The following is a 16,667-nucleotide window of genomic DNA, read 5'->3' on the forward strand; positions in this document are numbered from 1 at the left end:
CGGTCGCTGCCGGTAGTGCTGCAGTCTCAGCGTAGCGTGTCAGATGATCGACGCCGACAATAATCCACCGGTTTCCAGAGCGACTATATGGGAGGGGGCCATAGAGGTCGATACCCACGCGGTCGAAGGGGCGAGCCGGGCATGGGAGCGGCTGTAACATGCCAGTAAGGTGCCGCGGAGGTGTCTTGTTCTGTTGGCAAGTGGTGCAAGACTGAACGTATTTCTGCACAAAGCGATACATTCCTCGCCAGTAATATCGTTGGCGCAGCCTTTCGTAGGTTTTCAGGACACCTGCGTGAGCACTTTGGGGATCTGCATGGAAATTCATGCAGATGTCAGAGCGCGTATGAGTTGGGACAGCAAGGAGCCACTTCCGACCACCAGGCATATAGTTGCGGCGGTACAGAATGTTGTCTCGCACGGAAAAGTGGGCTGCTTGCCGGCGTAGCGCTCTCGTGGAAGGGTCAGCAGACGGATCGGTAAGGTAGTCGAGTAACAATGCAAGGTATGTATCTTTACGCTGCTCCGAAAGCATGTCAGTGGTGTCGATTGGTGACAAGGTGGCAAAAAGGGGTGACAGAGAAGCCACATCTGGTGTTAATGGCGATCGCGAAAGTGCATCGGCATCCGCATGCTTGCGGCCGGAACGATATACGACACAGATGTCGTATTCTTGCAATCGAAGTGCCCAACGCCCCAGGCGTCCGGACGGGTCTTTCAAGGTGTACAGCCAACATAGAGTATGGTGGTCTGTGACCACGTCGAAAGGACGGCCGTAAAGGTACGGGCGAAACTTCTTCAATGCCCAGATTATGGCCAAACACTCCTTCTCTGTCACGGAGTAATTCAATTCAGCCTTCTTGAGAGCGCGACTTGCATAGGCGACTACGTATTCAGCTTGGGTGCCTTTCCGTTGTGCCAAAACTGCACCAAGACCGATGCCACTTGCATCGGTGTGAATTTCTGTGGCAGCGGCAGGGTCGAAGTGACGAACAATAGGTGGTGAGGTCAGCAGGCGGCGCAACTGGCGAAATGCGTCGTCACATGCAGGTGACCATGCAGATATGCCTTTGCTGTTGGAAAGCACACTCGTGAGAGGTGCAATGATGGACGCGAAGTTGCGCACGAAACGACGAAAGTAGGAGCAGAGACCGACGAAACTTCTTAGGGCTTTCAGTGATGTGGGCAACGGAAAGTCAGCGACAGCTCGAAGCTTATCGGGATCCGGAAGAACACCGTCTCTTGTGATGACATGTCCCAAGATGGTTAGTTTCGTGCTGCGAAGTGGCACTTCTTGGAGTTAAGTTGTAGGCCTGCAGAAGTTAGACACGTCAGAATCTCGTGGAGGCGAGCAAGATGTGTCGGGAAATCAGATGAAAAGACTACGATGTCGTCCAGGTAACACAAGCAGGTTTTCCACTTGTGGGTACGCAAGATGGTGTCGATCATGCGCTAAAATGTGGCAGGCGCGTTGCAGAGCCCAAATGGCATCACTTTGAACTCATATAGGCCATCCGGCGTTACAAAGGCTGTTTTAGGGTGATCACAATCAGCCATTGGCACCTGCCAATACCCACAACGCAGATCCAAAGATGTAAAGCACTCGGCGCTTTGTAAACAGTCAAGAGCATCGTCTATTCGTGGTAGCGGGTAAACATCTTTTTTCGTAATATTGTTTAAGCGGCGATAGTCCAAGCAAAATCGTACGGTGCCTTCTTTTTTCTTGACCAGAACCACAGGTGATGACCAAGCGCTTTGAGAAGGCTGTATGACTCCACGTTTAAGCATGTCATCTACTTGCTCCGTAATGACGCGGCGCTCTTCGGCGGAAACGCGGTAAGGACGCTGTCGCAGAGGCGAATGTGAGCCGGTGTCAATAGTATGAGTGATAGTCGTGGTGCGGCCCAAAGCAGGTTCTTGAAAGTCGAAAGAAGAACAAAACTTGTTAAGGAGAGCAACAAGTTGGCGGCGATGCGAGAGGGGAAGGTCTGCGTCAATAACATTGTCGAAGGCTGACGAACTTGATGGCTCAGACGCATGAGTGATTGCAGCAATGTGACATGGCGTTTCGTCGGGAAGAATAATATCATCGATATGGTCGACAGGTTGCACATATCTTAACGTTTCACCACGAAGTAAGCCAATGGGGTAGTTGCAGTGGTTGGTAACCAGCATTACGGTTAAACCAGACGCAATTGTAAGAACAGCAAATAGGAGAACGATGCCCTTGCGTTCAGTAAAAACTGGAGATGGCGTAAACACCACCGTGCCGTCAGGTTGCGCCACACATGAAAGGCTAATTGGGACCGAAGCTTCAGGAGGCAAGGTGATGTCATCAGCGATGAGTTTGCAGAGCAGAGGAGAGCGGTCGGGTGGTGGAAATTCACATGTTGGCACAAGGGACACTTCGGCACGGGAACAATCGATGATAGCTTCATGACGTGATAAGAAATCCCAACCCAGGATAAGGTCATGAGAGCAAGATGGTAGAACAAAAAACTGTACGACGTACAAAACGTCTCGGATGACGACGCGCGCCGTACACACAGCCGAGGGATGAATGCGTTGCGCGCTAGCCGTGGTCAGCACCAAGCCACTGAGAGATGTGGTCACTTTCTTCAGTTTCCTACAAAATTTTGCGTTCATCACAGAAACGGCGGCCCCGGTATCAATTAACGCTAATGTGGCGACTCCCTCAACATCGACATCAACAACATTTTGAGGTGAAAATGTAGGCCTTGGGAATTGCGCACAAGGTGCAGTTCTTGCCTCCAGAACTGCACTGATTAGTTTCCCTCCTCAGGAGGTGGTCGACGACGCATAGGCGATGGCGATCGGCGACGAGGTGATGGGAAACGAGCAGTCGATGGGTGGTGATCCGAGTCGGAGTGCCTCTGTTCATATGCAGACGTGGTGGTCTGCTGCGGTGCGTAGGTAGGAGCTCCGAAGTATGCGTGCGCAGGTGTGGGACGGCGGCGGCAGAAGCGTGCAATGTGGCCAGAGATGCCACACGCGAAGCAGATGGGACGATTGTCTCGGGTGCGCCCCTCATTAGATGGACGGAAAAAGCGAGGTGGGGGCCTGTAAACTGGAGGCGAGGCCGGAGGAGGTGGAGCCGATAAGGCGACTGGATGCGGTGGGGGCCGCGCGACCACAGCTGCGTAGCTGAGAGGTGAAGGCAGCGCAGTTGGTGCGCAGCCAGCAGTTGAGAGATCAGATGGCACCGAAGTGCATGGGTAAGAGGCCGGAACTGTAGGGAGGGCATTGCAAATTTCAGTGCGTATGGCCTGCTGCATATTCGAAGGGAGGCTTGTCGTGGGCGCGTCGTTATGCGGCATCAGGGAGAGCTGTCGGGCGACTTCCTCCCTGATGAAGTCTTTAATCTGGTTCGACAGAGTTCCTTGGTGAACGTTGCCATTTGCGAGTGCGACGGCCGAGATCGAATCTGGTGATGGGACACTCTGTCGGGCGATGGAACGCTGACGACGCAATTCTTCGAAGCTCTGGCACAGGCTTACGAGGACTGCCACCGTGGTCGGGCTTTTCGCCAGCAACATCTGGAATGCGCCATCTTCGATGCCCTTGAGAATATGTCGAATTTTCTCTTGTTCAGGCATGGATGAGTTAACACGCCTGCAGAGGTCGAGCACATCCTCAATATAGCTAGTAAAGGTCTCGCCAGGCTGCTGGGCTCGGTGGCGCCAACGCTGGTCAGCGTGGAGCTTGCGAACCTCTGGTCGGCCGAACGCTTCGGTCACGAGGGTCTTAAAGGTGGACCAGCTGGCGATGGCGGTTTCGCGGTTGGTGAACCATAGCTTGGCGACGTCAGCCAAGTAAAAGATAACATAGGCAAGCTTAGAGTCGTTGTCCCATTTGTTGCTGGCACTTACGCGTTCGTACAAGGAGAGCCAGTCTTCGACGTCTTTCTCACCACTGCCGCTGAAGATTGGTGGGTCCCGCTGACGTGTAGCACCGGGGCAGGTCAACGGGGCAGGTCAACGGGGCAGCCGATGGTGCTGGCTGTGCTGGGATGGGCTGGTTGGCGACTGCGTCAGTCATGTTGTACGGTGGTCTTTCGGCCAACTTGCGAGAGCGGAGCTCCAGGTCTGCTTAGGGATCTCAGCAGCCTCCACCAAATGCGATGATGTTTATTCGAACAGAGGAGTCGCAACGAGGTCGCGACGGAAAATGGGCGAACGGCAAGTCTGGCAAAGGCGGCACAGGTTCTCGCGCAATCAGAGCACGGGGTTCTTCGTGCTCCAATACAACGGCAACATGACTATAAGCCAGATAGCTATACAGCAGATTCACAACAGACAAATGAACATCGAAGTTTAACCGGAATCAGTGATTGCAGGCTGACTACATCAAAAATCCTGTTTAGGTCGCAGTAGAATGCGTCAACCTGTCCTCTCTGAGAAATAAATGGGGATGTCTGCGTCATGAAACTAGCAAGATTTTTGGTTGTTTGTGTTCGTTAGCAATCAATGAATTTTTCACGTTAAAATACAGAATGTTGGGAGGAGCCAGCTCAAAGATCTTTGATGGTGCACGCGGTAGAGAAATTGGTTATAATTACAAACATCACTTTTGAAGCCCAAGTTAGGTACTGAAAAAACACGGGCAGTTTTCCACATGCTGGAAATGAAGGGATGAGGCGGTTGTTAAATATTGAAGTTAGTACTGGGGCGGAAGAGATGTCATCTGGGCCGCACGATAAGGATGGTTTTAAGCACCTAATGCACGAGCAGATTAACTTTTTATCCAGCGACAGACCCTTACATGGGCTAACTGCCTTGTGCTGTTGTTCTATATGGGTCCTATATTGTCTGCGGTCTTATAAACGGATGAAGAATGTGGGCAATAAGATTCATAATAAGCGTGCACTTTGGCGCCGGGCAAGTCCAGTTCCAGTAGCCCGAAGGACTCCCCCTTTTTGCCAAACGGTTTGTGTACACACTTCCAATATTCAGCCGGCCTGTCCGAAGAGTTTTTTTTCTAATAATTCAGCATATGAACTGTGGTCCCGTTTATATAGGTGTCTGGAGAAAGCACGAAAAAACCTGAAGATTAATAATAATAATAATAATAATAATAATAATAATAATAATAATAATAATAATAATAATAATAATAATAATAATAATAATAATAATAATAATAATAATAATAATAATAATAATAATAATAATATTAATAGCTCACAAAAACGAGTATTTCTGAGTGGATGACCGTATCAGCGGGCCCTATCTCTGAGCCTGCTACTCGAACGTGCATATATCTGACCACAGCTGGTAGTAAACTTTCCTGTGGGTCCATTGTTGTTTAGACGTGCACATGGATTTATGAGCATCATCGCATGCGCGGTAGTTCTTTCGATGCGTCCAATGTTTCTAGAGGCGCCGAGTAAAAAGACCCGAAACGTCGGCATGCTACAGCCATTGCATCGCCAACGCATGGCTCCCGTGCTCTGCTCGCGGAATCGGGAGGTGGCGTCTAAATATGGCCCTTATAGTTTGGCCCCGCAGCGCAGACTCTGGGACGCGTTCGTAAGTCGGCGGTGCAGGGTTCCTGGCGTAATGGCCACCTTGGTCGAATATACAGCGAGGGGCACGAAAGCCAAGAGCACGCTTGCCCGGTGTGGAGATGTGGCCTATGTATAATGCATGCGCCAAAGTGGCCGCGGGTTTTCCCCTGCTCGGGAGCATCCGGCTCTTTTCTTCTGGGCCGGGGTTGCCGGCGCGCTGATGGGCGCCGCACGCTAACGACGCGCCGCGGCATCGTCCAGAGAACGTGCCAAGGCCGGGACTCCTTTTGGTAGAGCACGGCTCAGCCGGGTGCTCACTTATTCATTCAATCATTCATTCATTCATTCATTCATTCATTCATTCATTCATTCACTCATTCATTCATTCATTCATTCATTCATTCATTCATTCATTCATTGTCTATTCAGACAAAAACAAAGATTGCTTAGATTGAAGGGACTTAAGGCAGATTATCTCTGCCTGACTGAGGTTCTTCCACCCATATATTTGCTCAGCCTGAAGAGGAACGAAGGTGCAAATTTCGTTCTACTTTTCAATAAGAGGACACAAAAATTCAAAAAGTATAACAGATGTCGACACTTCCCGTCTCCCGCTTCCGCCGTGTCTGCAATCGTTCCGGGTAATCATAACAAAACCCTGCTGCTTCCTATATGCGGAGGCACACGTGACATATACGCTGTTCTGATCACCAAGCCTAACTTATAACGTCTAAGGACGAGAACTTCGCTTAGGTTACAGTGCAGCGTCGGTTTAAGTAAAATAATCCGAACTAGGTTAATCGTAGTCGTGTTCCCCGATTCTTCCCCCCTCGCGTCCATTTAAAGGGATCCGGCGCGGTGGTGAATACACTCGGCTGCTGACATGCAGCGCTTGGGATGAAATCCCGGCCACGGCGGTTGCAATTTTTGATGGAGGCCAAAATGCCTGAGGCCTGTGGGCTTAGATTTAGATGCAGGTTCAAACCCTTAGGTGATCTAAATTTCCGGAGCCTTCCACTGAAGCGTCTCTCATAGTCATATGGTGGTTTTAGCACCATAAACATCAACAACTCTTGTATTATCATCTGTCTAAAGAAGTAAACTGAACATCCCTGAAATGGGATGGAATATTCAAGCTTTACGGTCACTCGACTTGCTTCTGAGGCTGCACTGTACGCTTGCTGCGGGAAGCGTCATCGTCACGCATGCTATACTAACGACTGACTCCCTCACGTAGTCTTGTATTTCGTATTATACGTACAATATCCCCCCTTTTTGTCTCATACAGGTATGACCGTTCCATTTTTGTGAGCATATCGTTTCTTTCTCCTCCATTGTATTTCTTCATGCACGTGTTTGTAAGGGTCTGCGCATGGGGATAGTTAATAATGTTCTTATTGATCCAGACCTGCCTGATGCTATTAAGCGCAAACACACGGCTTCACATGCACATTCTATACACGAATTGAGAATGGGTCAATACCGGGCGGTGGGTCAGCGCGGTGTGATACTTTAGTGGGCCCGCTTCATTACAGCCTCGGGTTGAATCGGTATTTCATGATGTCCAGGATCGGCCCAAAGAATTTTCGGACAAACTCACTGGCGTTGTGGCTCGCCTTAGCGGAGCCAGAACGTCGCAATGAGAACCGGTGTCTGAATATCTCGCTACATGGCACAATTGTCGCCTGCATAGATTAATGGAAGCGTTCCTTCATATGTATTTACATGTATTTGGTGGTGTAAAAGTACAGGACTATCTCCTAAAGGCATTTTAGCCTCTATTCTCTGTTTAGAACACGCACACTTTTCCGCCAGTAAAATTGATGAGCTGTTTATGCAAGACCATAAAGGAAATCGTTGACGCCAGCCGCCAATGGTGGTATAAACACATGCACTGTATATATATATATATATATATATATATATATATATATATATATATATATATATATATATATATATATATATATATATATATATATATATATATATATATATATATATATATATAGAGAGAGAGAGAGAGAGAGAGAGAGAGAGAGAGAGAGAGAGAGAGGCGGGGGGAATGATCTCGAAACATGTTTGAGATTTGGGTGCACGTTGAAGAAGGCGAAGGGGTCGAAATTTCTGGAGCCCTTCATTACGGCGCCTCTCATAACCTTAGGGTGGCCTTGGGACGTTTAACCCTAACAATTAATAATATATTAATATACATGACTAGACTTTGCACATGACAGGACACATGACAATTATTAGTTTTATTATTACTCATGACACACGCTCGCCGGCTAATGACGCTTTGCTGCCTCAAGATTGCATACATTTTGCCTACCTCTAGATTAATCCAAAAAGTAGAATGATTAACTCTCACTATCAAATTTAAGTTGGCCCTTTCAAACCTTGTTCATTTTATACGGAGCAGTATTGTCAGAAAAGTTGCATGCCTTTTGAATCATACACGCAATTTCGCCACCAAAATTGCTGGAGAACTTACAAAAAAAAAATCTTGCGCATTAAAATTTTATGCGGCGGTCACGACATAGAGTGATTCTCCTTCTAACAACGCGGTCGCGTAACCTTACGCTTTACTCTGTGCACGTCTTGAAGGCATAGACACTAGCAAGTTCTCTGGAATGGACAAAAAATGGTAGGCATTATGTTGAAATAAGAAAACGCAGTGTACGTAAATGTTCGTCGTGCCTCCAAAATGAGCAAAACAAAACAAAAGAAAACAAAAACGCCGAGAAATTGATTGCTAAGGATACCAATAAACGAAGAGTGTGAGCCTGAACAATTTGATGATAATAATTGAGAAACAATAACTTACCAACAACATTTTCTTGACGGTGGGCACAAGCCGTTGTAGACATACTTTTCGAAAATTTCTCCAGAAATTAATTTCCAAAAGCTTCAATAACGGCCACGGAACCATGATTCCTCGTGTGTCCTGGTGGTGGCTGCGCTGTCGCCTAATTAAGGTGCCCGATGTATATATACGGACAGACCAATGAAAGAGAGTACGTTACATAGTTCGTCTTCAGGGATTGCCTGCAGCCTTTCACGCATTAAGCCTGCTAGGGCATATCTCATCGCAGCGAGCGCGCTTCATATGCGCGTTCACGGTGCATGCATATTCTGTGAAAAAGTAGCAGCTGCGAACGATTCTGCGTTTTATTTTTGCCCACGATTGTTATTTCGACCGTAAAAGTAGCCCTCTGTTCGAAAGCATTCACAGACAAGAGCGGGGCTGCTTCCACGTGGCGTTTCCATGGACCACCGACAGTCAAACATGTGGAGCGCCGGCTAATACGCTAGAAGGCGCGCTCTAGCGTATTAGTCAAGGTACTCCACAATTTCTCACCCCAAATATATGCTTAGGAGTGTCCCGCGAGCAGCCTCGAACTCTTTAGTTAAGGCTGAGGCACGTAAGCTTCCCTCCCTCTCCAGTTTCCAGTCGTGAAGGCACTTGAAGATTGTCGGGACGTTTTCTTCGCGTTGGTGCAGCAGAAAAACTATAGGTATTGCACCAATTAAGAACGCGACAACTTACGTCACTGCAAGCGGCTTACATCAATACAGTGCTCACGGAGCGCGAAAATGTGCTACAATAACAAGTATATTAGAGATAAGATATTTCTTACCATTCATTACGGCTCGCAGCCCCGTAAGTTGAACTTGCAGTCGACGGAATAATCCGTAAGCGACATTTTTTTACGTTATCAATACTAAACAGCATTGCACTCGATATGACTTATTTTTCCTGGTTCTACTCAAACCAAGAAAGGGCTCTTTTCAAACACATTTCTCTACGGTGACTTCAATTTTTCAGGCTGCATATCAATGCGCATTTTAGCTGCCTTGCCCGACATCAAGGGCAGAAGAACTCAGTGCAGCATTTTGTGTTTTATGATATTTATATTCTTTGGGAGAAGCAAGAAAATAAATTATCCCATATGATTCAAAGAACAGCTAACAAGCGCATGCGAAAAATGTGACAGAATTCCAAAATTTCACGGTAATCGGTATCTTCCGAATACGACGCCTTACACTCACTTCGAGTTATTGTCAAATAAATCAATACAATTAAATTTTCTCTTTGTATTTTTTACAGGGCATCATGCTATATCGTAGTTGATTTATATGTGGGGTTTATCGTCCCAAAATTACCATATAGTTATGAGAAACGCCTTAGTGGAAGGCTTCGGAAATTGAGACCACCTTGTGTTGTTTACCGTTCGCCAAAATTTCAGCACACGGGCCTACAGCATTTTTGCCTCCATGGAGAACGCAGCCGCTGCTGCCAAGATTCGATCCCGTGACCTGCGGGTAACCAACCGAGTATCTTAGCCACTAGACCACCAAGGCTAGGCTGCTTGCTATAGCATAATTAAAGTTCCATGTTTTCTCAGTCTATTTTTCTTGAAATTCAGTGTTTATCGATGTTTATTTCTCGTAAATCCCCAACTATTCGAAATTTTATTGCGATAGCATTTATATGGACAGTCTCGGCTGGTTTTATGCCATCACCGCCGTTTATCCATTCGTAAATATATATATATATATATATATATATATATATATATATATATATATATATATATATATATATATATATATATAGGGGACCCTAAAGTTTCGTCTTTAGAAGTTGATCGCAATATCAACAGGCTGTTCGTAGTGCATACTTCACACACTTAGTGCACATGAAACTTTTTTAGAGTTTTCTATACACCCACGGCGTGGCCTAAGAAAATAGTGGCAGTAGCGTGTGCGCCTTTTGTAGAGGGGTCTCGGCTTTAGATCACGGAGCCATGCTGATAATCACATATTCTGACGCCTGTTGGCAATGGACGCTTGACCACGGATTTTTATTACAATGTTTCATGCTGCATTGTGAAACATATATACCAGGCGCCTGTGTTTGTGAAGCATTAACGCTGCTTTCACGGCGTTTCCAAGCGTATGAAGTTATTTTCATTGATTTCTTAATCAGAGGCCTGGCCGTGTGGTAGACCATGCGCACGCTACGCAAACGACCCGTGTTACATCCCCACTCCGCTCCTTGGTTTTTTTATCACTATTTTATCGTTGTCAATTTTGCCAGCACGCATGAGACGATTTCAATAATCACAACCAATGATGCCGATGCCGACGTAGCCGCCACCACCGACACCGACGCTGACACCGACACGGGAAATTCATCGAAACAATTAGGCTCTTTAATGCTATTGCGTTAAAAAAGCCACCCACGCTCGGCGCCCAGCTCCTCACGATGTGCCGACGCGCGCTTATTTCCCACGAGTACTTTGCCCTGCGAATGAGGGGGGGGGGGGGTAAGTAGATGCTTGTGGGCACGGGCGGCTTATGCCTGGGAGGGGTGAATCGTGTGCCTTCAGATTTCACCAGAATGATTGCGTTATTTGCCGGGACCAAAAAAGGTAACTTCGCTCACTGCTAAGGCCCGGTTTGCAAAAAGAGTGGGCTTTTCATACAAAGCGAAGTATATAAACAAGGACACTTGTTATTTGCACTCATCTGTACTTGTGTAAACGTTTCCTGCGCCGTTTTTGTTAAGTGTCGAGCGGTGAATGTTGTTTGTTCGCTTTCGTATTGTGTATGTTGTTTTCATGCGCCATTTGTGCGTGAGAAGCGCGTTGCACGTTGCGATCTGCTAGCCATTCTCAGCGTTAGATTTCAAGTTGTTGCTATCACATTCATTGCTTCGCCATTGCGGCGAAACTGTGACATTCATGTTTATATTGACTTATGAATTGTTTCACTGTATTCTTATCAATAATTAGTCCAGTAAAATTGCGTTGAATTCTTGCGGTTAATATTGCTTCTTCATTCAATCACTTTGTTTATCATTTGCTATTCTTTTACTCACTCAATCGGATTGTTTATGTACACTGCTGTATAATAGCCAAAGTGTACTTTTTGGGGGCAGGACTTACAGTCAAGCTTTTCCTCAACACTTTCTCTTTGTCCTTTTCATCTTCTTGATTAAACTTGAAGAATCTATTGCTTCATTTCTCAGTACTCCAACAACGTTTGTCAGATAAACCCGAATCACTAAACATTTTACCGGCGAGTGTTTATCGTACTTCTTCGGATTTACCCGGAAACACGGAGCTCTATTTATAATATACAGACCAAGTACCCTACCTTTAAACTTTTTCTATAAGAAAATATCATCTCTCTTGACAATCACCTGTGGCGGTTTCAGAGCAACTTTTCATTTCATTTATGCCTAGTTTACAAAACTGGAGGAAAGATAGTTTTTATTTTTTTCTTCCTTGCTTTCTTTCTTTCTTTCCTTTTTTATTTCTTTCTTTTCAAGCCCATTTCACCAAGGACATCAACTACGCATTGTAAAAAAATATGGCCATACTTGCTCATACGCAATTCTTCATCTTCTTTAGACAAAGACTGTAAATATGGAGCACGACAATCTTGTTGCAGTAATCAATGCGAATCATTTCTTGGCCCACTGGAGGCATTTTGAGACTTTTTATATACGTATCTTGCTACCAAGCCACCTACGTACGAGTGCTCTCATGATCGGCTCTTTAACTTGGGGTCGGCCAAAATTAGTATGGGAAAGTAAAAGGGTTCGACGAAGACGTCGGGTGTGTGTGGATAGGAAAAATGTGAAAATTGTGTCGTGTGCGTCATGAACCACTTTTCTCAAGATTCGTGTAGCACATTTTTGTATGCCACGGGGCGCAGAATGCGGTTATGACTCACAGGTGATTAACAGTTTATATCTAGTCAGAAATGGCGAGAACAGACATCGGTTATTTAGGTGTGAGAGCCTTAAAAAAAACTGACAACAGCAGCATTGACTAGACGAATGCAAAGAATAAATGTCAAAGCCCCAGGCAAGCAGGAATCGAACCCAAGCATTCTGCTTGTCAGCTGAGTACTCTACCACAATACCAAGCAAGGCCTCGAAACTGCTTTGGCAAGGGACCCTATAGAAGCGTAATGTTGGTGAAACGTTGTTTGCTATCTATGTTTTATGACAAAGGCATAACATCGAGTTCACGTCAGTTGTATGCTTAAAGGGGCCCTGAAACACTTTTTCAAGTAGCCATGGAATAGAGGCACTAAAACAGCATATTGCCTCACAAATTCAACACCGGGAAAATTTTATGAATCCGTCTAGTACGAGCGGAATTAAAAAGATATGTCGTACGCTGCAATCGCATTCTCCTTTTTCTCATCCCGACGAAAGCGCTGTAAGCTAAGCAGGGAGGGATGGCAGGGGCAAAAAAAAAAAGAAAAAAATACGTCACGCGAGCCTCGTGAACTTCAGCACTTCTTTCTTTTTTTTCGTCGAATACGTGGCCGTTCCTGTGTGATCGCACAAGCATGCGTGGAAAAGTCATGGCCTCACTCAGTGATCCCCGTAACGACCGAACGCACCATGTTCAAATAAGCCAATCGCTGATAGAAGGCTCTATACGAGTATTTTTTGAGTAAATTCCTTCATTTGTCGAAAGAAGAGAAAGTAATTTTAGCTGTCCTTCATAATCTATTGTGAATTTTAGGCTGCATGCTGTGCTCCAATATTTCGCGTGTTCTAGGGGACCTCTACTACCGATCGGCAGTGTTTTCTGACAATGCTCAAAAAGTGTTGCAGGGCCCCTTTAGGTGTCATTCAGTTAAGTTGGTCTACGCAGCATTAACCGCAGGGCTGCCATCCTCGGAAGTACAGGCGCTGCATATCAGGAGTGCCATGTAGGATGGCCCGAGCTTCTCTGGCAGACGAGTTCGAACCGAGCTCCTTCTGCAGCAGCCATGGCATGAAGACAGTGCGGAGAGCCTGATAGCAGCGTTGATAAAAGTGGCTACAGAAATGTGCGTGGCATTGAAAACGCATGTGGGAAAATGGCGGTGGTTATCAAAGAAACACCGCGTGGGAACATTTTAACTGTGCAGCGACGTTAGCGTGAATATTGCGCTATCTTTTTGTCAACTCAACACGCGCTTCCCACAGGCGCGTTTGTGGGCGTATGTACTCTATCAGACAGGTTCTTTCGTTCCACCTGCCTCATGTAAATTTCCACACTCGAAGGCAGCAAGGATCCGTAGGAGCACTTTCGTGCTGCTCGTTTCTCTTCAAATAATTCAGATAAATAAAGGACAGATGGTCACTAGGGATGCTCGCATCATGGCGGCAACGTGGCTGGGATTGGATACGTCATGAGCACGGTGAAATTGAATGCGAGACATCGTAGCCGCGTGGTGATATGACTTTTACTTCTGCGTGTGCGTGTTCATAGTCTGCGCGATAAAGCTGATAAAATGATCGTGCCGCTCGACGTGAGTACTGCTCCTCGGCCAGAGCAAACGTGGTGGGCGTACCCGATCTTCGCCGCGGGCATCTGTCAATCAAACTTATTGACACGTGAACTCGGATATATATACAAATTGAGAAAGCCCCAGTTCAACTCATGGCTCTGGTGGTGCTGGTGTGACTGTGAAGCGTTTTGTGCGGTGAATGATAAGCGTCAGCTTCTTTACATGTAAAATAGTTTGATTGATTGATATGTGGGGTTTAACGTCCCAAAACCACTATATGATTATGAAAGACGCCGTAGTGGAGGGCTCCGGAAATTTAGACCACCTGGGGTTCTTTAACGTGCACCCAAATCTGAGTACACGGGCCTACAACATTTCCGCCTCCATCGGAAATGCAGCCGCCGCAGCCGGGATTTGAACCCGCGCCCTGCGGGTCAGCAGCCGAGTACCTTAGCCACTAGACCACCGCGGCGGGGCTGTAAAATAGTTTGGTGAGCTTACACTACTTGTGCAAGGCTGGAGCCATAAAGGAGCTTGCGATAATGTAGTTTCTTGCAGCATTTACGTTGGTCGTCTACTCATGTGCGTGGTCGGCTACGAAGTGATGACCATGACAACCCTGTTAAAATTTTGATTGTAGTAATTGGCTGAGGCTAAAAGGACACTGAAATGATTTTGACGCATTTTCACAAACAAATTGGGCTGGTAGACCAAGTCGCAAGGATAATTTAGAGACCAATTTGAGCTCTCTGCGTAAAATTTGTAGTTTATTAAAACGCTTTAAAGCTGCTAATCGCTCCAGATGGCTGCAGATCACAGTGACTGGGCGAAATGCATTTTCAACCGCCCATACGCCAAGTGACTCACTCTGCCCCACTGACGTCACGATTTCCAGCTGATCTCATTGGCTGTGGAACGCTCAGCACAGACCACTGGTTTCGGATCGGTGGTGGGATTTACGCGTATGCGGTCTCACGCCACAGCGTGACGCAGGTGCCATGATGACGTAGCTTAGCCCCCAGCGTTTGAAGGAAGAGTTGCCGACAATTGAGGGTGAAAGGCGGAGTGGAGGAGGAGGGTACTCTTCTAGTACTCGTAGCTCCGTTAATAATGAGCGTTTTTATTGAACTCTGGTGCCAATGATTCGCTCCAGTAATGGTCTAATGAAAAACGGAATGTGAAAAACCAATTCAGGGACTCTTTAACGACCATTAAACTGAGCTTTCTTGTCTTCATTGATAAAGTTTCAATTAAGAGGCAATTATTTTGGGCGCAATTAGCAAGGACATGTTTAGTATGGAGCTAATAAACATAACCCTGATTAGCAGTATACTAATTGTCAAATTAGTAAGGGCCAATTACCACAGTTTTACTTAGCATATTTATGAATAACGTCACGTAATTAGCATAAGTTAGTTAGCTTATGAACTAGCATGCTTTAGTTCGCCCGATTATAGCTTTAAATGGCTTTAGTAGCAAGGTCTCCTTAAGATGTGCATAATTACTTTGGCCTTACCAAGACATGGCGTATTTAGTTTCGTCATAGCATGTCCTGGCCTAACTTGCCAAGTATACCATCCAGTCAAATACCTAATTAACCGGCCGCACGTGCTCTTGTGTTAGCAGGCGATGACCACAAAGACAACGCGCACCGGCCGAGCTGCGTGCTGGAATGTACAGGCTGACCATGATGATTAACACGTGGGCTCAGGTTCAGCTGCGGTCGCGATGTTGTAAGATGCTGAATCGGTATTGATCTCAGAGGCCCCCATGCCTATTATTCCATACATGCTCAGAGCAGGCAATAAAGCCTTTAAAATAAATTTAAACAACCCTTATAAGGGAACTTGCTTGGTCGAGTTGGTATCTATTCATTGTTACCTTATTGCACGTCCTTCATTCCAAGTGTTCGTCTTTTAAGTGATGCGCAATAAAGTAACAATTAAACACCCCATTTCTGTGAAAAATGTCACCACAAAAAGTTTCTGACACATTTATCAAATGGGTGCAGATCTGCACTTAGTGGAACGACAAACAAATGAAAGAAGATGCCTCTGGTTTGAAAATACCGCCCAACTTAATCGACCGTCCTAGACGCGACGACTGGTTACATTGTAACCAATGGAACACAGCGCGCTGAGGGGTGGGTTTAACTTTTTCGTACTGTTAGCTAGTTCATAAGGGGGTGTCGCAAGATCTCGAGAAGACCCAGGGTTTTGTGAAACTCGAGTGAAACTCGGCCAATCCTTCATAGCACCCCAGCACATACCGCTTCCGGTGTTGGTAATACCCATGTTGCTTTTGGCACCATTACGTGACTGTAAACAACTTGTTATGTAAAACATATGTCACTAATCAACATATGTCTCTGCGTACAACATTTGTATTAGTGTTGAGTGTCATTTCATGACGTTTCACTCAAAATAAAATTTATACCACGGTCACCTTCTCTTCGAATGCTTCGCATAACATCAATTCCCATTGTACATGAGATCTCCTGAAATTTTTGACGTAGTGATTGTTAAACACGGGCATACAGATTTATTTGCACAAGCTGTAGCTATCTTTGCTATATTTGTGGTCCCTTCTTCGGCTAGACGGATAGGTCTATCCAACCAGCGCTACGGGGAGTAAACCCTTTCTAACAGTTCTGCTGTGAGAACATTTTACAGTTAGAGCTGTTATGAGATCACTGCAAGGGTCGTTCTTGTCGCCGTAGTTTCCCCCGCCGCCAGAGGCAGTGGCGTCTGTGATTATGCTCGCTCGAAATAAGAAAAAAAAACGTAGTAAATAAGAAACACCAAGGACACAATGGGGATTCAAACCCGGGTTC

This window comes from Rhipicephalus microplus, chromosome X, assembly GCF_043290135.1.
Source record: "Rhipicephalus microplus isolate Deutch F79 chromosome X, USDA_Rmic, whole genome shotgun sequence".
Classification (NCBI taxonomy): Eukaryota; Metazoa; Arthropoda; class Arachnida; order Ixodida; family Ixodidae; genus Rhipicephalus; species Rhipicephalus microplus.